The sequence below is a fragment of the Giraffa tippelskirchi genome, chromosome 7 (assembly GCF_054371585.1).
Source record: "Giraffa tippelskirchi isolate mGirTip1 chromosome 7, T2T-mGirTip1v1.2.pri, whole genome shotgun sequence".
In the NCBI taxonomy this organism is placed as follows: domain Eukaryota; kingdom Metazoa; phylum Chordata; class Mammalia; order Artiodactyla; family Giraffidae; genus Giraffa; species Giraffa tippelskirchi.
Window position 1 is genome coordinate 88,899,434 of NC_137281.1, and position 27,544 is coordinate 88,926,977.

Below are 27,544 nucleotides of genomic sequence, written 5' to 3' on the forward strand. Positions count from 1 at the left end.
TCACAGCAGTCTCCAAATGAGCCAGTCTGGACTCATTTTTCCATCTTCTATGTTTTGAACACTGTCCTATGGCTCCTTTCTTTCTTGAAACTACCCCAGTATACAAGTAACAAAACTAAGATTAAAATATTTATTAACTTCTTTTTGCTGTAATTTCAATTGAGTTGGAATATGCATACGCCTACCCTCTTAAATGCCTTTATATTGCTTTACTTATCAGGGATTATTTCTACTTTCCAGGTTATGATTATAATTGAATTACATACATACTCAAATAGCTTTGCATTAATACATGCTGCATAGTACATACAAAACTAGAGAAACACCAAGAAAAAAAGTTGAAGGAGGTAGACAGGGTAGGAAATTAGAAAATGATTTGAGCTGTGCATAATAAATATTTCTATGAGATGAAGCTCAGAGATTGAGTTTTCTTTTTGCCTTTTACTTTCTATATGAAATTTAACTTTTACAAAGTTAATCGACTTTACTTTTTTAAGGCTTTTTATTTTATGTTCCCCTAGAGAAGGGAGGGGCAACCCACTCCAGTATTCTTGCCTGGAAAATTCTATGGACAGAGGAGCCTGGAAGGCTACATTCCATGGGGTCACAAAGAGTCAGCATGACTGAGTGACACATAGCCAATCAACAATGTTGTGACAGTTTCAGGTGGACAGTAAAGGGACTCAGCCATACATATACACGTATCCATTCTCCCCAAACTGCCCTCCCATGTAACACTGAGCAGAGCTCCCTGTGCTATACAGTAGGACTTTGTTGGTTATCCATTTAAGATATAGCAGTGTGTACATGGTGAGCCCAAACTCCCTAACTATTCTTTCTCCTCATTCTTTCCCCCTGGCAACCATATGTTCATTCTCTGAGTCTGTGGATATGTTTCTGTTTTGTAAATAAGTTTATTTATATCATTTCTTTTTAGATTCTGTATATAAGGGATGTCACACAATATTTCTCCTTTTCTGTCTGATTTGCTTATCACAGTATGATAATCTCTAGGTCCATCCATGTCGCTGCAAATGGCATTTATTTCATCCCCTTTAATGGCTAGGTAATACTCCATTGTATACCTGTACCATATCTTCTTTATCCATTCCTCTGTCAATGGACATTTAAGTTGCTTACATGTCTTGACTATTGTGAATAATGCAGTGAACATTGGAGTGCCTGTATCTTTTTGGACCATGTTTTTTCCTCTGGGTATATGCCCAGGAGAGGGATCGCTGGATTATATAGGAACTCTACTTTATTTTTTTGAGGAATTTCCATACTGTTTTCCACAGTGACTGCACCAATTTACACTCCCACCAACAGTGTAGAAGGGATTCCTTTTCTCCACACCTTCTCCAGTGTTCATTGTTTGTAGATTTTTTTGAAGATGGCCATTCTGACTGGTGTGAAGTGATACCTCACTGTCATTTTGATTTGCCTTTTTCTAGTAATTAGCAATGTTGAGCATCTTTACATGTGCCTGTTGGCTATCTGCATGTCTTCTTTGGAGAAATTTCTATTTAGGTCATATGCCCATTTTTCCACTGGGTTGTTTGCTGTTTTGTTATTGAGTTGTATAAGCTGCTAGTATATCTTGGAAATTAAGCCCTTGTCCATCACAACATTTGCAAATATTTTCTCCCAGTCTGTAGCTTGGGTCTTCGTATTATTTACGAATTCTTTTGCTGTACAAAAGCTTGTAAGTTTTATTAGATCCCATTTGTTTATTTTTGCTTTTATTTCTATTTCCTTGGGAGACTGACCTGAAAAAAACATGGGTGAGATTTATGTCAGAGAATGTTTTGCCTATGTTCTCTTCTAGGAGTTTTATAGTATTGTCTCTTATAGTTAAGTCTTTAAGCCACTTTGAGTTTATTTTTGTGTGTGTTGTGTGAGAGTATGTTCTAACAGCATTGATTTACATGCAGTTCTCCAACTTTCCCAATACCATTTGCTGAAGAGTGTCTATGTTGTAATATTTAAACTGGGTTTCAGAGTAATACATTTGAAAGATGAGCGTGTTTGACCAAACAAGTAGCAGTGAAAATGGCAGTGGTGGTTCGATTTGGCATTAATTTTTAAGACACGGCCAACTGGATTTCTTTCTGAGTTAGATGTAAGCAGTGAGAAAACAATAAGAGTCAAAGAGAACTAAAGTTATAGCAAGAGATATGGACAGAATGAAGGTGCTATCAACTGTAAAGCAAGAGGTGTGGGAGGAGCATGTTGGAAGACAGTTCAGAAGGTGAAAGATCAGTTTAGTGTTGCTCACATTGAATTGGGGCTTCCCAGGTGGCTCAGTGGTAAAGAACACGCCTGCCAAGCAGGAGATATGGGTTTGATCCCTGGGTTGGGAAAATCTCCTGGAGAAGGAAATGGTAACCCACTCCAGTATTCTTGCCTGGGAAATCTCATGGACAAAGGAGCCTGGGGGACTGCCATGGAGAGTTGTTAAAAGTTGGAGTTGTTAACAACTCCATGAAGAGTTGTTAAAAGTTGGACATGACTTAGTGACTAAACAACAACAACAACGCATTAAATTAGAACCCTAATCCTTCAGGATACTATGTCACCTCGAAAAAGGAGACTATCCATACAAGTCTATTCCAGGTCTGGTCTTGCATAGCTGTAAAACAAGGGACACATTGAAAATCTTGTTTTTCCTCAGGGACCAAGCCCTCCCCATGACTCTGCTTCTCCTTCTGCTCACTTTCATCAGATCAAAGACCTCTCTAAAACCAGGTCAGGCTAAGACCCTGAATATTTTAAGCTACAATGTCTGAGAAGGTTTTTGTTCAGCTCTCCCTGCAGACTCAGGCACTGTGTCATACAGAGCACAGAAGTACTTGGCAGAGTCACTCCAATGGGCTGAAGCTTTCATCAGGTGGAAGGATTTTTCATCCTTCTTGAATTCAGCCTCGAAGCCTTTGATGCCTTTAACCCGGGTGGGCCCTGATGAATACTTCAGTAGAAACTGGAGGTCTTGGCTGGGGTACTGGACATACCAGAAGAGATAAATAGATCCACCATAAGAATAGTTGCATCTCAGCTCCAGACGGTTTCCTTCAGAGACGTTGATGTGACCGTCAAGCTGGGTCACTAATTGGGCTCCAGTTCCTCCTGCAACATCAATGCAGAATCAGTGAAGCCAGGACACACCTATCTATAATGAGACAGTGTTTCCATTCAGATACCTTTAGAACAAAATTCCTTCTATATAGGCAGAAGCATGGAATACAATTACTTACTTGCTGTGAAGAGCATTCCAAGTAGCAGAAGAGTCACTGAGAGCATGGCTATGCAGGGAGGAAGATCTTCCTTGAGGAGCAGGAAGGAATGTGCCAGGGTGTGCCGAGGGGAAAATCTGAGAGTTAAAGAGATCCCTGTTTAGGCAATCCTAGCTACTATCAGTAAGAAATGCTTCCTTAAGAATGACTGCTCCTGACGTTGAGCCTGTTCAAATATGCACTTCAATGAGCTGTAAGATAAAGAAGCTCATAGGAGTGAGATAGACACTTTCAGTTTATGCAACATCACCCTCTGCAGGTCAACAAAAGAAACAAATCGAGTCTTCAGGCTTTTGTGCCCCATCTCCTTTCTGCTCCTATTTAGGCTTGAATTACTTAGCATTTTAAACTGATGAGAATGTTTCAGGGGTTTGCTTACTAAGAGGCTCTTTTAATATTATGAATTAAATAGCATTATATAATCACATAAAGTAAATTATCCTTATTTTTATAGATGAGAAAATTGAAGCAAGGAAGGAAGGATGTAATTTGTTCAAGATCACAGTAAATGATCTGGAATTCGTCCCATTGGTATGATTCAAGAATCTGTATCATTGGCCACTGAAAATTTAGCACTATGGCCATTAGGCTAGATAGTATCCTCACTTATTAGAGAGGAAATCAAGTCTTTTAGAAGTTAAATGATTTGTCCAAGGACATATAAGGATTAGAACCTAATTCAATTAGACTCCACTATGTTGTCAGTTTACTGACAACTACTGACAATACTACTCTTTAGAATAAATGTAATTTCACCAAGACACACACTCAGAGCAAACTTTACAAGAGAATAGAAACTAAAGAAAATCTCCAAGGAACTCAAACACCGATGTGATGGCCAGTAGAAAAAAGTAGCAGAGAAACCTCACAGGTAGTCCAGAGAGGTACATGGCAAATCAGAATTTACTGGTGTCCTGAAAGAGAAGGAAAGTGGAGTTTCGAAAAGGAAGGACTCTCCATTAGAGCAGTTGCTGAAAAATGTCTACTTAGTGAGACGATGATTGAAAAGTGTCTATTGACTTTTATCAGCACAAAGATCATGATTTGAGTCTTTCAGCAGAAACTCAACTGTAGTAGAGACAAGACAAAGGAGAAAAATTTTGGAATACAGAAATCTCTTTCCAGAGGCTGAACTGTGAAGGGGAGAAAAGACGTGGTGCTAACTAGACAAGGATGTTGAAGTGGTAATAGTAGGGGTTTTAAAGGTTGAGATATATTTACATGTTTTTGGAAATGTTCTGTAAACAATGGATCAAACTTCTGAAGAGACAGCCAGGATGGAATACGGACCAAGGTAGGGGAATTAATTTGTGAGGAGAAACAGTTATTTCCAATTTTATTGGAATGAAGGAGGAAAGAATTGGTTTGGATTTCAGTATTATTTCAGGGTATGAAGGCAGAAAGTTGCCACATCTATTAATTTTAATGAATTTTTTCTTCTTGTAGATAGAAATTAAGTACCTTTCAAGATAATTAATAGAAGAGATCCTGGGTTAAGAAGTCTGATGAGTGTGAGAAGTTTTGAAAAAGTCACTGTAGAAATTGACAATGAGAAATGATTACAGAGAAAAAGAATACTTTCTTGGAAGCACTGTGGGTCTAGTTAGTTTTGGAGGTGATAACAATTTCAATGACACCAGTCTGCCCATCTGTGTGATTTTCTTGAACTCTACTTTATCAAAGTATATAAGAAAGTATATTTTTTTGTAATTTGATCTTTATAATGACTGAATAGTATTCCATGGTATGAGTGTAATATATGTTTTGAATCATGACCCCAATGAGGTGCATAAGAAGGTAGATATTAATCCATGATTAGGAATTAATAAGATCATTGATATGACATAGAATTAACTCAAAACAATGAAGTTGGTGACTAAAGACTGATTGAAGGAGGGCTGTGAAGTTTAGATATTGTAGAAAGAGAAATAAAAGATCAGAAATTTCTGAGAAATAAGATAACAATAAAGAGATCTGGGGACTAAATGATCATAAAGAGTCAAAGAATGAATGCAGCAGAAGTATATGACTCTAAGAATCTCAGGATGCAAGGTTTAGACAGGATGTAACATTTCAGAGGTGGAGCAGCATCCAACTGGAGAAATATCATCACATCTTTCTGGAGTGTGGCCATGGGAGTTTGTGACTGAAAGGGATCCTAATTGATAGATTTCAAAGTTGATGAGTTCACGTTTCTCTCTGAATTGTCCTGTGGACATTTAAGTCAAGGAGTATTTTAGGTTACAGTAGAATCTTATGTGTTTACATCTTCAATATATAAGGACGAGTGTGGCAGTGTCACACTGAATAATTCTCACAAACACACAGGATTGTAAGAGAGAGTGCAGGGAGAGCTCGTGGAAGAGCAACTCTCTGAGAAAACGCTGAGCGCATATTTATTGGTAACTTATCGTGTAATCTTTAACTAAGAGCAGTAAAGCAAGACAGAGACCAGAACTCTGGGGTTAAGGAAGCTACCCCCTGGAGGTCTGGAGGAAATCACATGAGAGTCATAAAGAAAGGTCTTTGGAAAGGAGGGGTTGTTTTGCATGCAGAACAGCATCTTGCAATGCAGACGTGTCAACCAGAACATTTAACTTAAAGGCAGGGGAAAGAGCAAGCAAGGAAGAGGGAATGAGTAAGATTCAATTCCAGAAGACATTTCTGAGAAAACAGTAAACCATGATTCCCACAGAAGAGTGTCTGATGTTTATAAAGATGAGAGTGATAAAAGGAATAGGGAAAAGTAGAGGTAAAAGGCAAAGCCTCAAAGGATCAAAGACAAGATTCTGGTTTTTTGGGGGGTGTGGTAGTGACAAGAATGCTGTTCTCATCTCTAAATTTGAAGTGTTTTAGATGAGGGAGGACCAGAAGTAACCACAAGTGAAAGAACTGTATTACAAACAGTCAGGTTTCAGTTAAGATATGTGGAAGGAATTTTTACAGGGGCTACTGAATGTTTATTTTCAATAGAATGAGGATTTAGAGGGCAAAGTAGAAAGTAGTGTGGGATGGTAAGAAGTAGTTAGGTCAGTGTAGAAAATTAAACAGGTCAGACTCCTTGGTGAATCATTCCTCTATGCAAGGAGTCAATCAGGGGTGGAATCAAATGTGCCTTCAAAGGTCCTAGTACAGAGGAATGTGGCCACAACCAGATCAACTGGTGCTCAAGTCTCTAAGAAGATGTCATAAACCAGTAAATTTTGGCTGTCCCAATGGATTCTTTTTGGAAGTTTTCTTTTCTTTGTGTTCAGGAAATTGTCTTTTCCATGTGCCATATGTGTATACACTTGTTACTTGTTTCTTATAACACTCTTACATCTTATCTACTTCGGGGGACAAGTCAATTTGAAATCACTTAGTATGTTGCACATTTCATGTGATTCTGATAGAATGAATTAGATATTCTTCTAACTTAGAATCAATCTCTCAGATGTGCCTAACAGACGGAGTTTGTGAAACATTAGAATCCTCAATCCTCATATTCTTGGATATTCAAAAAGACTGAGAAATTTGTCCTGGTGTGTAGGATGTGTATGGAAATGTCAATGGCTATGTTTATCATACTTTGGAAATCGTTTTGATTCTGTGGGTGAAATCTGAGGTAACAGATACTTGTACTCAAGCCTTGGAAAGTACAATGAGAAGTGCTCTAGCACTTTCCAAAGATCAGCATATCCCTTTAGGACACTTTCAGTCACTTTTCCCCTCATTTCCTTCTCTTCCCAGCTTTAAAGCTCGCTTGCTTATTTCCTCACTTTGCTTTTCCTAAAATATATCTTTTTTTCTGTTTTATTTATTGAAGTGTTCTCAGTAATTAGCATAGTACCTGACAAATAGTAGTTGCTCAATAAACATTATTGAATAAAGAAATATTCTTGGCTGAACATTTTACTGACAATTGCTAGGGATGCAATAAAATATAGAGGGCATGGGTTAGATCTTCTATAAAAAAATAGAAAAAGAGTCAAAGAACATCACATGGGATCTCATAATGAAGACAAGGATGTATTCCAAAATCCTTATTCATTCATGGATTCATTAAATTTTTCCTTCCCATTTACCTTTTTTCTTTCCTTCTTCCCACCCTCTCTCTTTTCCTTCCTTCCGTTTTCTATTCCCCATTCCTATCATTATTAAATGTGAAATTGGTCCCCAACTATTTTGTTAGGCTCTTCCTGTGAACTTCAATTCATTCCAATACAAACTTCTCTTTATCTCTGCCATTCTTCACAGGCTGTGACAAACGGAATAAATTTCTGCTTGTTTTATTAAAATTTTTATTTATCGTATTTGTCATAAGGTGGTTGACACCAGATAGTCTGAAAGATTATGATTACATGTAGCTAGATAGAGTCCCCTGGAAAGACGCAAGGAATTCTCCTAACTTTACAAAAATGAATAACAAAAAAATATTCATTTAGACATCAGTTGATACAGTCAACGTGTTTTCACAACTATAAGTCAATGAAAATGTAAAAAATGCATATGATGATTGAGCGATGTGCCCAAGGAAGTACAGTGCTTGTCAATCCTAAAGTAGTGAATCAATTTGATTAATAAAAAGCCTTTCCTTTATTGGGGCTTCCCAGGTGGCATTAGTGGTAAAGAACCTGCCTGTCAGTGCAGGAGATATAAAAGACACGGGTTCAATCCCAGGGTTGGGAAGATCCCCTGGAGTAGGGCAAGGCAACCCACTCCAGTATTCTTGCCTAGAATCCCGAGGACAGAGGAGACAGGCGGGGTACAGTCCAGAGGGTCACAAAGAGTCGAACATGACTGAAACGACTTAGCATACATGCACATTGTGTATAGATAAATTATATTTGGATTGTTTAAATAAAAAATACAGGTAATTTCCTATTTGTGGAGGATGAAAAATATGTCTTCTCACTCTGTTGAAGTATGACTATTTACAGCATATACAGGGCAATATGCCACTTCTCCAAAAATTTTAAATGTGCCCTTTATTGAACATCTAATCAAATTTTCTAGTATCTAATTCATATATATAATTAAATTTTTCATCTACATGCCAAACATGATTTTACAAAGATGTGTAAGACAACATTCCTTATGATAGCAAAGAAAAAGAAACAGTTATTCATTAATGAGTTAAAAATTAATTAATTTAATGATAAAATATTTCAAAGTACTAAATAAGCATCAGAAAGAATGTAGTGGGCCACTCCACTTTGTTTCAACTGTAGAAAGAGCTCCAAGACATTATTAAATGAAAATCAAAAGGCACAGTGTAAAAAATTCAAATAAATTCAATTTAAGGCAAATTGTTTGATCTGTGTGTGTGTACATATGTATGTATGTGTATAAATGTGCATGCAGTTGCATAAAGTGATGTGCAAAGATATGTGCGTGTGTGTTCAATTATGTCCAACTCTTTGCGACCCACTAGACTGTAGCCACTCAGGCTCTTCTGTCCATGGACTTTCCCAGGCAAGAATACTGGAGTGGGTTGCCATTTCCTACTCCAGGGGATCTTCCTGACCCAGGAATTGAACCTGCCTCTGTTGTGTCTCCTGCATTGGCAGGAGGATTCTTTACCACTGCACCTCCTGGGGTTCAATTCAGTTCAGTCACTCAGTCGTGTCTGACTCTTTGCAACCCCATGGACTGCAGCACGCCGGTCTTCCCTGTCCATCACCAACTCCCGGAGCTTGCTCAAACTCATGTCTGTTGAGTTGGTGATGCCATCCAACCATCTCATCCTCTGTCATTTCCTTCTCCTCCTACCTTCAATCTTTCCCAGCATCAGGGTCTTTTCCTAAGAGTCAGTTCTTCGCATCAAGTGACCAAAGTATTGGAGTTTCAACTTCAGCATCAGTCCTTCCAATGAATATTCAGGCTGATTTCCCTTAGGATGGACTGGGTTTGATTTCCTTGCAGTTCAAGGAACTCTCAAGAATCTTCTCCAACACCACAGTTCAAAAGCATCAATTCTTCAGCACTCAGCTTTCTTTATAGTCCAACTCTCACATACATACATGACCACTGGAAAAACCATAGCCTTGACTAGATGGACCTTTGTCGCCAAAGTCATGTCACTGCTTTTTAATATGCTATCTAGGTTGGTCATAGCTTTTCTTCCAAGGAGTAAGCGTCTTTTAATTTCATGACTGCAGTCACCATCTGCAGGGATTTTGGAGCCCCCCCCAAATAAAGTCTCTCACTGTTTCATTGTTTAGCCATTTATTTGCCATGAAGTGATGGGACTGGATGCCATGATCTTAGTTGTTTGAATGATGAGTTTTAAGCCAACTTTTTCACTCTCCTCTTTCATTTTCATCACGGGGAAATCTTTCACCAGGGAAGCCTTTCACCTGGGGAACTGTGCATATATTTTTATATGTAATTGAAATAAACAGGCTGATATGATATACATTAAACTGTCCGAAAAGGACAGCGGGAGGAATCGCCTTCATTTGGTGAAATGAAGGAGATACAGCTATGAGCCTTCACTTTTGCTCTGCCTGAGACTTTTATGATGAGATAGATTTATGTGCTGCTTAGAGAATATAAAAAATGATGAAAACTCTCAATAGAGGCAGAACTTCTAGACAGATTAAAAATAAATATTCACTTAGTTTTTGTTTCCTTAAAAAAAATCTTTGTCACAAATATGCGTGTTCTAGAGTAGTAACAAAACAACATTTCAGATTTTCCTCTGAGTAAGATCAATTTGCAAGTGAAACAACTGTAGTAATATGTGTTTCTGAGTATGGATTTGTCCTGGGTCCAAACGAAAAAAGCCTTTGGAACAGGAGAATTATTTGTGTTTTCCTTATCTTTTCATCTTTAACACACTGAAACCAGCACTTTACTGACATGAGGAGGAGCATGACAAATTATTAATACTTCTCCACTTTATTCCCGTGTTAAAATTATGATTCTTAATTTCCTTATCATTCATAGCCACATCAACCAATGAAGCACTTCTTCCTTGTACTCTTTCTCTTCTTTTCTTTATCCATCTTCTTCCATTTTCCTTCCCTTCATCTTCCTCATCTCTTACTGCTCTCTGACTCTCCTTCTAGATGACTGTAGATTTGCTCTTGTGACTGCTCCCCCCATTCTGTCCCCCCTTCTTCCCACCAGAGATACTGCACAGGTGCAACCCCGTCTGTCCCAGTGTGCCTCTCTCAGGACGCAGTAGTACACAGCGGTGTCTCTCAGGGTGACCTGGGGCAGGACCAAGGTGCTGGACTTTCTGTCTGAAGATATGATCAGAGAGGCCATGCTGCTGTTCACTGTGCCTCGTAAGCCATGAATGACATACTGTGGACTCTGATTGGGATTTTGCCGATACCAATGTATATAGTCATTTCCACTGATGGTAGAGTGGTTACAAGGCAGGTTTACATCTTCTCCTTCAGCACAATCCATGGAGCTGGGCTGGGTGATCTTAGCATCAGTCACAGTCCCTAAAGGGTCAAGAAAATAAAATTATCCCCTGACAACAAATCAGTGTAATTCTGTGGCTCAAGGGCCCAACACTCCCATAACCGTCTGGACCCTGCCCCCTATTCCAGTGTTTTTAACTATGTCCTGAGAAATATTATTGGTGCTTATTATATAGAGACCAAAGACACATGGCAAGCATCTAAGAACTCTCTAGGCTTTATCCCATGGGTCCTTAGCTCAATAACCCCAGAGATTTCTTCCAACCTGCTTACTGCTAAGGTCTCTTCCGGATCATGGCTATGAATTAACCTGTCATGTAGAAGTTTGCGCTCACTAGCAAATGCATAGATCTGTTCTCAATCCCGTTGCTACTATGCTGAATAAAATACAGAAAGAAGAGTGGAGAGCAAATGACCCTTTATGGTCCCTTGGCCTCAAAGTCAACCCTTGTAGACACAGAACACTTACCCAAGGTCAGAAAAACAGTTACTCCAATCACCAGCCTCATACTTCAAGGGCAAACTAGGATTGTGGGCTCTGAGCTCACACTTGTGTCTGCTCCTAGGCTTGTTTCCAGAGAACAGAAATAGCTGCTGCTAGTAGAGACTTACAACCATTGCAGGTATCTGTTGCCATGTGTTGTTGCCAGGATCTGTCAGCCAATGATCAAGCAGGTCCTTGTCTAGGTCTTCCTCCCCTGTTTTAGTCACATCCTGCAAAGAAGGCGAGACATCCCCAACTCACAGGGTGCCGACTGCTATCCCTTGTGAAATTTAAAGTCTGGCTCTGGAAAAGGAACACCAATCACAATGGTGTGTCTATCCAGAACCTGTGTTCTACCATTTCTTCTTCAAAGAAATTTTCTGATGCTCTGTGAAGCTTGTGGAAAACACTGTTTAATCCCAGAAAACTTTACTGAGCTCTGTATTGTAAAGAGATGAAAATTCCCATTCACGTTCTAGCAAATGTACATGAGATTTCAAAGTAAGCTGTGGTTGTTCTGAGGGACAGGAAATATGAGTAACATTGAGACAAAAATCTAAATGTCTTGAGCTCGGATATTGGAGCTCAGCATCCTGAAAAGATCCTTGGAATCATGCATCTATCTCCATCTAGGCAGACATTTCTCAATGCATCAGTTCTTGATATAGTAACTGATGGCATGGATAGTATTCTCCTCATCCTCCTTGAACAATGGGCCTTAATCCTTATGTCTATGTCCATGTTTGTAGGTGCTCTGCACCAAGGATGCAGAGACAGAGAAAAAACAGAAGGGAAAGCAAACTATCTGGGGTGGAGAAGGGTGGAGATGGATGATCCTGGCAGAAAAAGAGGAGTGAAGATAAAAGAGTGTAAGGAATAAGGAAAGGAAGAGTTAACCAGGGGTGGGAAATAGGAAAGCAATGTTTAGGGAGGTACATGGAAAAGGTTTAGGCTATAAGGCTCTGATTCCCTGAAACCTTGACCACACGCATTCAACAAAGGATTACAAAATCAGTCTATCTAAAAACAATGAAAATCTTTCATTTTTTTCACTTTTTTGTGGAACATGGATGGAAAACATGTTTCCTTTCCTTTGCAGCCAGAAAGGACCGCTGTTTCCAAAGGAAGCAGCCCCCTCTTGTGACTGAAGAAACAAACTGCAGAGCTAAACTCACATCAGAAGTCAATCTTTTGAAAAGTTCCTCAGATTGAAAGGTAAATATCCCTGGTGGCTCAGTTGGTAAAGAATCCACCCGCAATGTAGGCAGTGGGGGTTCGATCCCTGGATCAGGAATATCCTCTGGAAAAGGAAATGGCTACCAACTCCAGTATTCTTGCCTGGGTAAATCCATGGACAGAGGAGCCTGGTGGGCTACAGTCCATGGTGTCCCAAGAGCTGGACATGACTGAGAACTCACACACATCGTAGTTGTACTACCTCTGTACTCAGCTGTGTTTTCTTAGCTCTATACTGCTCCACAAAAGATTTTAATTATTTTTGGCTCCATTTATAAAGAGAGATTGGTACAGATAAAGCACTCAAGAGTTATCTGTTTTCTGAATGAGTAGATGAGTTGTTATTCATGAACTTAGGGAAAGAAGTTATGCTGAGCAACTCTTGAAATTATTCTAAAAGCAATCTTTCAATACTATGGAAGTCAAGTTAAACAAAAGACTCCAACTGGATAAATAGAGGGTTATATTTGTGGACAAAATTCAAGAACAGATAACAACCATCCCAACTCTAGGACGGAGGAAAATTAAACTGACGATATGCGAGTAAATATCATGATAATCATGCTTCATTCATTTAACAAATAATCATAAATACTCTTTAGGAGTCTCTCTGTGGTGGATCACATGCACACACAAGTCAACATCCATAAAATATAGGACCTGAAAATATAGGAACAAATGAAAATGAATTCATTTAAGCTATGTAGGAATATATTATTTTATTATATTAGCAAAAGGCAGAAGAAAACTAGCATGAACATGTTTGTTTGTTGGTTTCTTTGACTTTATTTTTTACTAAATTAGTTGATTTATCTATTTTTTAACTTTACAATGTTGTATTTGTTTTGCCATACATTGCCATGAATCCACCATGGGTGTAAATATTTTCCCCTTCCAGAACCCCCCTCCCACGTCCCTCCCCATGACTCTATTTTTTAGAGGATTGTACAAAACACTTCAAAGTGTCATTTTAAATAATACTGAAAACCAAAAATATATGGAGAATCTAAAAACAAGTTTTCTAGCCTATTGCCTCCTTTCAGAATTTTTAATTTTAGAAGATTATATCTTGACCATATAAGGTGAGGTTATCTTCCTTTGCTTGATGAAAACCAAAATTATGTACTTAATTTACCTTCAAATAATCAAGAAAATTTGACGAAAGGCTAACGTCTCTTTTGTATGTATGTATGGGAGTTATGGAAGTAAGTATGATGAATACTCCCAACAATCCAAAAATAAAAGAGAAATTCCAAAATCTAATAAAGGGTATCATTGAAAATATCAAAGTCACTATTATTCCCTACAGGATCACAAACAAGACAGGTAAACTATCACTACTTCTATTCACTGTCCTAAAGGAGGGCCTGGGCTCAAACCAGGAAAGGAAATAAGATGTATTAATTTGAAAAGGAGAAGTAAAACTGTTTTTATTTAGAGATCATAAGTTTGTACATATAGAAAATACAAAGTACCTCTAAACAAACTGTAAGAACTAGAACCTATTGGTGCATTGATACAGTCACTAAACACAAAAAAATCAATTTTATTTCTAGATTCTAGCAAAAGCATTAGAAAATGCAATTAAAATATCATTTATCAAATGCTTGGGAACTAATTTATTATGAGGTATGCAAGTCATCCTCTTGATTCCTCTACAGTAACTCTAGAATAGTTTTGCTTTGGGAGAAAAAAAATCACAGAGCATTTTAGGGAGATGAGAAATGTCCTCGCTTCTGAGGTGTGGGGTAACTAACATAAATCATGGCCTGGTACTCAGTGGTGACCAATCCTTGCCACCTACAGACACTAATATCAGGAAGGACCATTTCCTAAGGCTACTTAAAGAAATAGTGTTTTCAAAACCCTGAAAAAGAGGTTGGTATCATTTATTTGGCTGTTGAACTAAATCTGTTCTCATATTGACAGGTATCTAGCTCTGTTCTGGCTATTTCAGAGCATAATTAATTCCCTGTATTCACATTTTTCTTAACCCAGTTAACCCTAGCTCTAGATTTGATGCTGGATATTTAGGTCAATTAAGGTAAAAAGTTATTTGAAATTAAAGATAAAATTGTTATATCTATAAGTAGCCTTTCTTCCCAGGTGGCTCAGTGGTAGACAATCTGCCTGCCAACCAGGTGGATTATTTTTATCTACATATCATACGTTTGTACATGTAGAAAATACCCCTCAGTTGGGAAGATCCCCTAGAGATGGCAATGGCAACCCACTCCAGTATTATTGCCTGGGAAGTCCCATGGACAGAGGAGCCTGGAGGGCTACAGTCCATGGGGTCGCGAAGAGTAGGACACGACAGAGACTAAACAACGGCAACAATGCATGTCCTCTACAAAAATCTTAACATTAATGAAAGAAATTAGAGAGGACCTAAATTAATGAAAGAAATTAAAGAGGACATAAATAAAGAGGCTGTGGATCTAAAGACTCCATATGTTAATTGGGATGTCAATTGTCCCAAATCAATTCATAAATTCAACACAATCCCAAGCAAATTACCTCAATCTCTTGTGGTAGAAGCTGTTCTATAACTTATATGGAGGTGTAAAAACCTAGAATAAGCTTTGAATAAGACAAAGAGACCATGACTTGCATTTCTAGATTTCAAACATGTATGAAGCCCCAGTAATTAAGATAGAATGGTCTGTTGGTATGAGGATAAAATAAAGTCAATAAACAGAATCAAGTCCAAAAAGAGGTCATAATACATGTGCCATCAATTTTTTTTCTCTAAATGTCCCTATGCAGCTCCATGTGGCTACCCCCTGTGGCTTAGCTGGTGAAGAATCCACCTGCAATGTGGAAACCTGGGTTTGATCCCTGGGTTGGGAAGATCCCCTGGAGAAGGGAAAGGCTACCCACTCCAGTATTTTGGCCTGGAGAATAACATGGATTGTATAGTCCATGGAGTAACAAAGAGTTGGACACGACTGAGTGACTTCGCTTTCACTTTCAAAGATGCCTATGCAGCTCCATGGGGGGAAAGTTGGTCTTCCTAGGATAAAAGCTAGAATAATTGGCTATTTGTATTTTTTGGAAGTACCAGTGTTTTGTAGCTTTCTGTGTATAAGTTCTGTACATGTTTTCTTAGATTTGTGCCTAAAGATTTATGGTCTTTCTTGAGCCATTGTAAATAGTATTATATTATTAATTTAGATATCCACATGCTTATTGCTAGTATATAGAAATGCATTTGATTTTGTGTTTACTTTATATATCCTGAGACCTTCTGAACCCACTTACTAGTTGTAGGAGTTTTGGAGGATATATTCTTTGGGATTTTCTACATAGATATAAAATAGTGGTAATTTGACTGCCTTTCCTGCTTATAAGGTTGTTCATATATTTACTTGCTTTACTGCACTGGCTACAACGTCCAGCACTGTGCTGAAGGAGAGTGATTAAAGTGGATATTCTCCCTTTGTTCCCTTCCTTAGGGAAAAAATATAGAGTCTTTTACCAGTAAACATACTAAGAGCTGTTGAGGAACTTCTCCATTACTCCTGTGTTTCTTAGAGTTTTCACCATGGTTGACTATTGGATTTTGGCAAATGCTTTTTCTACACATTGCTGCTGCTGAACTAGCTCATCATATTGTCGACTCACAACTTCTCCACTTCCCGTTAGAAGTCCTCCTCATCTTCTTTGTCTTGGGACAAATGTGGATGTAGCATGATAGCAAATGACAGCCACTTCTCTTCAAGGTCACCCACTATTGTGAGACTGAAGGAGGTGAGGGACAGACAAGTCTTTGTGGGTTCCAAGTATCCTCATAGTTTAAGTATGACTTTATGTGTCACAGTTTGTCCATGCTTTTGTCCTCACCAAACTTTCCTTTACAAGTTACTCTAAGCTCACTTAAAGTGAATTCAGGCTCAACACCAGATATGAAGATAACAGCTTTGTACAGACTGGTCCACCAGCTCTAGCCATTGCCTGAGTTCTAGTCTCTATAACTAATCTCTTATTCTACATCACCCATGGTTCTGCTTTTCTGATTGTGCCCTGACACAAAGTCTAAGAGGAAGTGACTAAGGAAATGGTTTTGATGGTGATTCCACACAACTAGACCCAGGTTTGTGATGAAGTAAACTGCCACTTTAAAGTATTATGGGGCAAGTTTTCAAATCTAGATAACTTTACACATGTTCTGTATGGTTGACTTAAAGTCAAAAATTCAAGAGGTGAATGTATTAGTAGAAAGTTATTCTGGACACCTGTTTCCAATGACATAGAAGGAGGCTTTATCTAGAATTAAATCTTCTGATCCAGACCACAACTTAAACAACCACAGGACTATCATTTCTTGTCTAGGGTCTGTGGGTGTGCATTTCAGCTGGGGTCCTGCAGCAGGAGGGCTCTCTCTTATCAAGCTCTGGGGTTTTTGTACAGCTTTTCCTATTACTTCAAGCACTGTGAGTTCAGAGAGAGCACAGAAGTACTTTGCAGAATCTTCCAGCTGTAAAGATGAAATGATGAGGCTGACGGACTTATCTGCTTTCTGGAAGTTTACAGAGTAGCGGCCTTTCCTTGCATTATCTCTTTCTGAATACTGACTAATAAGGTAAGTCATCTGTCCACTGGGAAGTTGCTTGTACCAAAAAAGGTAGTAAGAGCTCCAACTTGTTTCATACTGACAATTCAGGGTGACTGACTGCCCCACTTGCCTGATTATGCCTGTCTGGTCTTGAGTAATCTTCTGGGCCACACCAGATGCTGTGGGGAAAAAAATCAGAAAACAAAGATGAAGCAGTGAATAAAATAGTGTAGGAGTTATTTAGGGCCCAAAGACAAAAAATTGAAATCCTAAGACTCCTGCTTTTCTCCAGCCCTCCTTCCCTCCCCACGTCCCTCTGAAGCACCCCGTGCCCGTGTGCAGTCCTTTCACCCTGAACCCTCGCACCCATGTTTGGGAGCATCCCTACCAGAGAAGGCGAAGGCCAGGAGCACCCAGAGCAGGCTGGAGAGCGGCATGAGGCATGAGTTCCCCTGCACAAATGTGTTTAATTCTGCCTCAAGCTGACAGTTTGGTGTCTTTTAAGTGCCTGGCAGCACATATACATACTACCCGGTACATGTGTGACTCCCCGGAACAGGAAGTGGGGGTTGTCATGTTCATAGACCACGTGGTCTGTGCATGCGTGGGAAAAAGTCTGGCTCAACATAAACCTTTACTTTGTCTACTTGTCTTTCCCTGGTCATTAAATTGGTCAGATCCTGAAAGAAGGCATGAAAACAAGCAATCAGTATTAAAATTTGAGCTGAGGGGAACTGAATATTAAACAAGTTGACATACATTGATAATTTTTCAGCAAAATGGTTTCTCCAGCTGGTTTAAAATATAATTTACTATAGCCTATGAAATGTTCTGTTATTAACTGGTCATTCATTTAGCCTACACTTACTTTTCTCCATCCAGAATCTAATGGCTCTTTAAGAAAACTTGAAGATCTTAGGCTTCTTGATGAATGGAAATTTTATTCAAAATAATTATTGTATCTCTTTGTCTTTGTATTGAGTTCTATGACTCTAATTAGGTTTTTCAATAAATAAAGTTACTTCACCATAAATGACCAAAAAATCAGTCCATCTTACTTTCAGAGTCTATTCAGTTTTAAGTTTTGAATGAAATTATACAGAAATAAAATATTCTTCTGAAATTTGAAATTGAGCCTAATTTATTAGAATTTGAGGAAGATCAGGATATTCAGTCCTGTCCCCTCCACAAGTAGAATTGTATTAATTAGATCATGTGTCCTAGAATTGTCCTAATGTCACATTTTCTATGCCATTGGTCCCACGTGTTCAGTCTCACTTGTTAGTGTCTCATTATTTTTGTCTTTGTAAAATAAATTCAAGATAAGTATGTCAAATCTTTCTGTGACATAATGCTATAATGCTCTCCTCCAAAAGTTGGTATCTACAGGTTTCAAACACTTTGTTGTTGCTGTTCAGTTGCTAAGTTGTGTCCAACTCTTTGTGACCCCATTATCTGCAGCACATCAGGCTACACTGTACTTCAATATCTCCCAAAGTTGCTCTAATTCATGTCCATTGAGTCAGTGATGCTATCTAACCATCTCATCCTCTGCCTCTCCCTTCTCCTTTTGCCTTCAACTTTTCCCATCATCAAGGTTTTCTCCAATGAGTCGGCTCTTCGCATCAGCTGGCCAAAGTATTGGAGTTTCAGCTTCAGCATCAGTCCTTCTAGTGAATATTCACAGTTGATTCCTATTAGAATTGACTGGTTTGTCTTCCTTGCAGTCCAAGGGTCTCTCAAGAGTCTTCTCCAGCACCACAATTCAAAACCATCAATTCTTCAGCTTTCGCCTTATTTATAGTCCAAGTCTTACATCACACATGACTATTGGAAAAGCCATAGCTTTGACTATACAGATCTTTGTCAGCAAAGTGATGTGTCTGCTTTTTAATATGCCATCTTAAGCTTCCTGGGTGGCACTAGTGGTTAAGACTTGCCTGCAAATGCAGGAGACATAAGAGATGTGGATTCGATCCCTGGGTCGGGAAGATCCCCTGGAGGAGGGCATGGCAACCCACTCCAGTATTCTTGCCTGGGAAATCTCATGGACAGAGGATTCTGGAGGGCTACAGTTCATAGGGATATAGAGCCAGACACAACTGAAGCGACTTAGCCCACCTGCAGGTTTGTCATATCTTTTCTTCCACCGAGCAAGCATCTTTCAATTTCATGGCTGCAGCCACTGTCCATAGGGATTTTGGAGCCCAAGAAAATAAAATCTGTCGCTGCTTCTACTTTTCCCCCTTCTATTTGCCATGAAGTGATGGAACCAGATGCCATGATCTTAGATTTTTGAGTATTGAGTTTCAAGGCAGCTTTTTCACTCTCCTCTTTCACACTCATCAAAAAGGCCTTTTAGTTCCTCTTTATTTTCTCCCATTAGAATGGTATCTTCTGCGTATCTGAGGTTTTTTATATTTCTCCCAGCAATCTTGATTCCAGCTTGTGATTAATCCAGCCCAGCATTTCACATATTGTACTCAGCATGTAAGTTAAATAAACAGGCTGACAATATACAGCCTTGAAAGACTCCTTTCCCAATTTGGAACCAGTCCATTATTCCATGTTGGGTTCTAACTTTTGCTTCTTGACCTGCATACAGGTTTCTCAGGAGACAAGTAAGGTGGGCTGGTATTTCCATCACTTTAAGAATTTTCCAGTTTGTTGTTACCCACACAAAGCTTTTAGTGTAGTCAATGAAACAGAAGTAGATATTTTTCTAGAATTCCTTTGCTTTCTCCATGATCCAATGAATGTTAGCAACTTGATCTCTGGTTCCTCTGCCTCTCTGAAACCCAGCTTGTACATGTGGAAGCTCTTGGTTCACACACTGCTGAAGCCTAGCTTAAAAGATTTTAAGCATAACCTTACTTGCATGTGAAATGAGCACAACTGCATAATAGTTTGAACAATTTTTGGCATTGCCATTCTTGGGACTGGAAAGAAAACTGATCTTTTCCAGTCCTGTTCAAACACTTAGTATATGTCAATACCACAGAAGTTGATGATTGAAGTTTTGTATATTGTGCATGATCATGAAGTATGTATCTCTCAATCTTCCACTTGGTTTCATCATTTTAATAGATGAATTAATTTAAAAGAACCAAAAAAAGCAAAAGCAAATAAGCAAGTAGAAAAGGAAGTATAGACACAGTCTCCAAAGCAGTGCCAGTTCTTAGAATTTAAGGTCAAAAGAACTCATTAATGAGTGATGCAGGGAGGAGAGTTTATATGTAGTTGAACTATCTACTCTTCTGTCCAATTTCAACTCTGAGTGACAGGCAGCTGATGTCCTGGTTTCTAATTATTTACAAGGAAGCAGGGGAGACCACAAATGCCCAGAGCTGTCTGGGGAGCAGAATGATAATACATATATTATATGTATCATTATATTATATGTATCGTTTTATTATATAAATCACATTTTTATATCCACCTTTTTATGCATAGCTGTGAAATTTATCCCATTTGTAGGTTCTTGTTACTACCACTAAAGTTAAGATACAGAATCATTCCATCACCCTAAAGAACTTACTTTGCAGACCATCCCCACCTCCGCAACCCTTGAAAATCCCTGAAATCTGCTGATGTCTTGTCCCAATTATTTGTAACTAAGGAGAAGAGACCACAAAGGCTTGCAGCAGCCTGAAGAGCAGCTTGATATTCTAAAATATATATGCTAATATAATAATCACTACAGATGGTGATTGCAGCCATGAAATTAAAAGACGCTTACTCCTTGGAAGGAAAGTTATGACCAACCTAGACAGCATATTAAAAAGCAGAGACCTCACTTTGTCAACAAAGGTCTGTCTAGTCAAGGCTACGGTTTTTCCAGTGGTCACGTATGGATGTGAGAGTTGGACTATAAAGAAAGCTGAGCTCCGAAGAATTGATGCTTTTGAACTGTGGTGTTGGAGAAGACTCTTGAGAGTCCCTTGGACTGCAAGCAGATCCAACCAGTCCATCCTAAAGGAGATCAGTCCTGGGTGTTCATTGGAAGGACTGATGTTGAAGCTGAAACTCCAATACTTTGACCACCTGATGTGAAACGCTGACTCATTTGAAAAGACCCTGATGCTGGGAAAGATTGAGGGCAGGAGGAGAAGGGGACCACAGAGGATGAGATGGCTGGATGGCATCACCAACTCAGTGGACATGGATTTGGGTGGACTCCAGAAGTTGGTGATGGACAGGGAGGCCTGGCGTGCTGTGGTTCATGGGGTCGCAAGGAGTCGGACACGACTGGGTGAATGAACTCAACTGAATATAATAATTACATATACATACTAGGATATTTATATTGCTAAAATTTTATTAAAATACAGATCGCAATCTGATACCTCAGTTTTATATGCACTCTGGTTTTGATGCATAGCTCTGTGAAACTTTATCACATGTATAGGCTCTTGTTACCACCATTAAAATCATGACATAGAATTGTTCCATCTCTCTAAAGAAACCCTCTTTTTACACCTTCCCGAGGCCTGCAATTCTTTACAATCCAGGTCACTACTGATCTCCTATCATCTCTGTATTTTGTCCTGTCGAGAATGTTGTATAAGTAGAATCACACTACGTATACAGTCATAATAATCCAATAAGTGTAATCATATACCATGTAGCCTCTGAGATTGACTTTTTTTACTCAGCATAACATCCTGAGATCCATCCAGACTATTGAATATATCAATAGTCTGTTCATTTTAATCACTACAAACTGTCCCCAACTTATGACAATTCAATTTAGAATTTTTGACTTTACAGTAGTGAGAAAGTGATATGCTTTCAGTAGAAACCATACTTGGAATATTGAAATTTTATCTTTTCCTCAGCTAGCAACATGCAGTATTATGTTTCCTGGTGATTCTGGGCAGCAAGAGTGAGCTGAGTGCCTGGCCAGCCTCAAAATCATCAGTGTAAACAACTAACACATTTACAGCCATTTCATACCCATATAACCATTCTGATTTTCACTTTCAGTACAGTATTCAACACGTTACAGAAGATTTTCATCATTTTAGTATCAAATAGACTGTGTGAGATGATTTCTTCCCAACTGTAATCTAATGCAAGTATTGGCCACATTTAAGGGAAGCTAGGTTAAATATATTAGATGGATTTTTTTTTAATTTTAATTGATTTTTAATGGACTATAGTTGCTTTACAATGTTAGTTTCTGCAGTGCAGCAAAGTGAATCAGTTTTACATGTATATATTTATCTCTACTCTTTTTAGATTTCCTTCCCATATTAAATGAACTTTTGAGTTACTATTGTTTCAACTTAAAATGATTTATTGCAAAATAACCCTATTGAAGTTGAGAAAGATGTATAAATAATATTTCATTGCGTGAATGTACTACAGGATATTTATCTGTTTATTCAGTGAAGATCACTGGTTGATTTCCAGTATTAATGTACATGTTTTTGTGTAAGCCTAAATTTTTCATTTCTCAAGCGTAAACACCCAAGAGTGTGATTGCTGGTTGGTCAGCAAGTGAATATTTCAGTGTATTTGAAATTCTTGGACTGTTTTCTAGAATGACTGGGTCATTCACCCACCAGCAATGCATGAGTGATCCAATTTCTCTGCATCCTTGCCAGAACTTGGTATTGTCAGTATTTTTAATTTTAGCCCTTATGATATATGTGAAGTGGTATCTCTTTGTAGTTTTAATTTGGATTTCCCTAATATAAATTTAGGGGTATATTCTTTTTATTTTCTACATAGATAATCATGTTACCAGCAACTAGTTGCAGTTTTACTTCTTCTTTCAACTCTATAAGATTGTTACATCTACTTTCTTTATTGCACTGGCTCCAACATCTAGCACTGTACCGAAGGAATGACAAGAATGGACACTCTGGTTTTTTTTCTTTCTTAGAAAAAATTACAGTCTTTTACTAGTAAGAATACCATTAGCTATTGAGGAGATTCCCCACTATTCTTGTGATTCTCAGAGTTTTCACCATAATTGACTACTGAATATTTGCAAATCCTTTTTTTCTGACTAGATTAATATGATGATATGATTCTTCTTTTCCACCCTGCAAATATGGTGGATTCTAACCATTGATTTTCAATATTAAAGTGTCCTGCACCCTTGAAAGAAATTACATTTGTGCTTGGTATATTACTCATTTTACATATCAATGAATTTTACTTGCTAAAATATTTTAGAAATTTGTGTATATCTTATAGATAAAAGATATTTCCCTGCAGTTTTCAATTCTTTATGGTCTTTGTCTGATTTTGGCATCAGGGTAATATTAACCTCATAAAACGAGTGAGGAATTATTTTCTTTCTATTGTCTGCAAGAAATTGCATATAATTCATACCAATTCCTCTTCAGTGTTTGACAGAATTCTTCAGTGACACTGAGTCTGGGGATTTTTTTTATTAAAAATTCAATTTCTTCATAGACATCATGACTTCAGCTTTCTCTGACCCCTGCTCTGAGGAGAGATGAGGAGGAGTGACTCCTGGAGCCCCCAGTGAGGTTTGGGGACAGACAGCAGGTGCTTCCAGAGCACTGTGCCCCGCACAGAAGTAGGTTCCTACATCTGAGAGCTGGGCAGCAGCAAGGTGCAGGGAGCTGTGCTGTTTGGACTCTCCAAACCGACCTGTCAGTCTCTGCTGCATCTTCACTTCTCCACCCTTAGATAATATCATCAAGAGGGCAGGACTGCCCCCAGGGCTCTGCTTATACCACTGTAAGCTGTTTAAAATGTTTGAGGAATTGCAGTATGTGGTGAAGTTCTCTCCTTCTTGCAGAAGCAAGAATTCAGGAAAATGCTTTATCTGTTGTCCATTCATTTCTGTTCAGAAAAGCAGTGAGAAGTAACAGAGAAAGTCTGATTAGATGTTTATTCTCTCAGCTATAATGGTCTTTCTCATTCTTCTTGTGTATTTTCTCCTTCTTTCCATGTCTCTCTGCCCAACTCCCTCTATCTCCCACTTTTTAGTTTTCATGTTTTTCTCAACATCCTGCTCTCAGTCAGAAATCCCACTCCTACAGTTGCCTGCAGATAAGACTCCAATGTGCTGAATTTTCTGGGAGCAATCAGGGAAACCCCAAACTCATGTGATATTTGTATCCATAAGATCAACACTGGTGCTAACCGTAGCATCTGCCTTTTCTTCCTCTTCAGAAACAGTTGCTGAATCTGCCTGCTCCTAAAAGGGTTTCCCTTGTGTCAGCTTCTTCCAGACCTATAGAAACCTGGTCTATACTGCATTTTGGAAAGAAAATAGACAGGAGTGATTGCAATTTGAGACAGCCAATCAGACTTACTACCTTATTACCCACCCATCTTCCCCATGGAGTGTCTATGTTTGCAGATACTGCCCCTCTGTGACTGGATCAAAAGTTGCTGATCCAGTCACCATCGTATTTGCTATAGCCTATCTCCGGGTCTTGGGCTGTGAAGGAGATATTTGCTAAATGAAAAGAAGGGAACCTGACCATGCTTTTGTTTATAGACTGAAAGGAATCTCTTCATGCCTCATAGGAAACAGTTTGAATGAATATAAATATAAGACGGCCCTCAGTAGCAAATATTCCTATCATACCGTCTTAAGAGGGGACAAGATCCAAGAATATTTATAATTAAATGTTAGCAATATTATCCTCTAAGATTTCACATAAGAAATAATGTTGCTTGACCTGGGCTGTAAAGGTTGAGTACATATATGTGTTTTACACGAGTACTTGGGAAAAATCATTCTGACCAAAGAGGACAGCACCTGCAAAGGTTCAGATTAAGGAAAGAGCTTAATACCAGCATAAATGGTTTTATTTTAAAGTGGCTGATGTACATCTAGAGTATGTGACAGAAAAGGGTGAATGAGAAAACTAGAAGTAACTCAGGGAAAAATTGTACATTGCCTTGTAATTCTTAATATAAAATTTGATCTTTACAATATCTAATGGTTCCTCATTATCTAAAGATGAGTAGGAAGCAAACTAATTATATGTATATATATATACTTATATATATGTTATTGTTGTTCAGTCGCTAAGTCGTGTCCAATTCTTTGTGACCTCATGAAAGCAGCACGCCAGACTCCTCTGTCCATGGGATTTCCCAGGCAAGAATACTGGAGTGGGTTGCCATTTTCTTCTCCAATACATACATACACATATATAATATATATATAATAACTTTTTGGTCATCTAGAAGTCAGATTCAAAGAGTTAAGAGTAAAGGCAGGAAGACAGTTAAGAGACCCTTGCAGTTATCCAAGTGAGAGGTGCTAAATGCTTGGATTAGGGGAGTTGCAAGGAGTATAGCGATGAGGAAATGGATGTGGGTGCTGTTTGAGAGGTAAACTGACATGACTTTGATGATTATTAAGGTCCATGTGCTTCATTAGCACTCTGGTGCCACTTTGCCATTTGGAACATGTTTATTCTATCAGCTCACGTGGAAGCTAGTGGCCAAAGTTGCCCCCAATGATCCTTGCTTCCTGATATCTGGGACCTTGTGTAGCCTCTGTGCGCACTGAGTCCAGGCTGGCTGCATGACTTACTGTAGTAAACAGATGAGCAGAAGTTAACATCATGCCAGTTCTGAGACTAAAGATGACTACTCCTTGGCAGCTGACACTTTTGTGATTTTGGAAGCCCCGAGGTACAATGTAAGATGCGCAGCTTCCCTGAGAACCACAGAGAGAGATCACATGTAGGGGCCATGGCCACTCCTGAGAATGTCTGAAGAAGAGATGAGCCCGGGCCTCTGAGATTTCAGTTGAGCCTCAGCTTCCAGGCAACCAACCCACTAATTAAGTGAGTAAATTGAGGGATTCCAGTGCAATTGAGCCCCAAGTCACCGTATGGAGCAGAGGTATTATGAGATAATTAAACAGTCAGTTTAGAGGAGGTTTGTTGTGCAGCAAAACACAATGACCCTAAAGCCCCATGAAGAGAATCCTGTTGAGGACTTGTGAGATATTGGCAAGAAGAAAATGTGTTTTTCCTCTCTCTGATTTCTGATTTTCTCTAAGAGCTGGACCTGAAACATCTGTCTGTTTCACCAAACTTCACTTCACGTGTGGTCTGAGTGCTCCTGCCTCAGCACAGAAGATGAGCTGGTGATGCTCAGGTGTGATGAGAGCCTTGGGCCCCACAGAACAGGAGCAGGTGGTTGGTTGCTCATGTTGGGGACCTACAGTAAACACGGAGATGTGAGATGTGAGCTTGGCTTGTTCAATGTGATTTTTATATTTCATTCATTCTTCTCACTCCACGTGACTTTAAAAAATGAAGGACTATTTAAGAGGTCAGATCTGTATCTCTATAACACCACAGAATATTTTCCATTTCAAATCCATTTGAAAACCCAAAGAAACTGAAAAGTTTGGTGCATGTTTGCTTGGTTACATATGACTTTCATAAAGACACCGGTTTTTTTTTGTAAGGAATCTCATTTCCAGGTTTACATTTTCCCCATGTTTATAAGAGTAGATTTTCCAAATTATGTGCCACTGCATCCAGGAATTGATCACCTGTGTGGAAGGTGCTTTCTCTCCTTACCTCCTAAGGTGAGGAAGAGCCCAGGGAATGTGGAATCGCAGGTCAGTTTCAAGCAGCATTCTATACTGAAGTGCTGTGCAAATGTAATCATTTTCTATATGTTCTTTGGTATGAAAAATATATGAAGCACTGTGTTGCAGCAACACACAGTATAGACAAATTTTGTCCTTGCTTTGTCTCTGTGCTTTTTGTTTCTACCAATTCAGAGTTCACTAAAACAGAGGGTCTTCACCGATAGTATTAAAAATTTCTTCCGTTGATCTTTATGCCAATAATGTTGAAGACCCAGTTTGGGAAGTTGACCAACAGCTCTTTCTTGCGTATTGTTTTATTCCCATCAACACTACTGTACAATGAATTACAGGTTCACCTCACTCACTTCTGTGCTCTACCTTCCAGTTCTATGTATATTATACATTACAAATGTATATAGCAAAATGGATTCAACCATTTGTAATCTGATGGACAAATAGATTCATTACTGCCTTGTGAATGATCTTTGAAAAAGAAATCTTTCAAGTGAATGTCTCTTAAATAGTTTCGGTCTGAGGGATTTGTATGCAAACCAGTATTGTTTTTATAATATGTATTATCTTTCCTAAACATAATGATAGGAACAGATTTTTTAAAACATAAATTTATGAAAGAGAGAGAGCAAAATAGCAATATAATTCAGGAGGCTGGACAGAGGCTGGATATTAATTACTAATGTGTATGGTGGGGAGAAACCTGAAAACACAAGCTATAAGATGAAGAGGCCCAGAAGCAAATTAATTCATGTTGACAAACCCCTAAAAACCCCAGAATTAGCAGCCTGTGCCAGAGGAGCCTGGCGGGCTACAGTGCATAGCATCACACAGTGTCGAACACACCTGCAGCGACTAAGCAGCAGCAAAGTACCAATGCAGTATTAAGTGAAAGTGCTAGTCACTCAGTCATGTCCAACTCTTTGTGACTCCATGGACTATAGCCTACCAGGCTCCTTTGCCCATGAAATTATCCAGGCAAGAATA

General features: G+C 38.7%; 1 long non-coding RNA gene and 1 gene segment (V, D, J or C); one reads left to right on the forward strand and one right to left on the reverse strand.

Annotated features, from left to right (window-relative positions):
• Window positions 1–27,544, reverse strand: part of LOC145512631 (T cell receptor delta constant-like) — a 488,648-nt gene that overhangs the window by 389,820 nt on the left and 71,284 nt on the right.
• Window positions 708–6,026, forward strand: LOC145512664 (uncharacterized). Its single transcript, XR_014058678.1, has 2 exons — window positions 708–810; window positions 3,748–6,026. It is a non-coding gene; the product is annotated as an uncharacterized LOC145512664 (long non-coding RNA).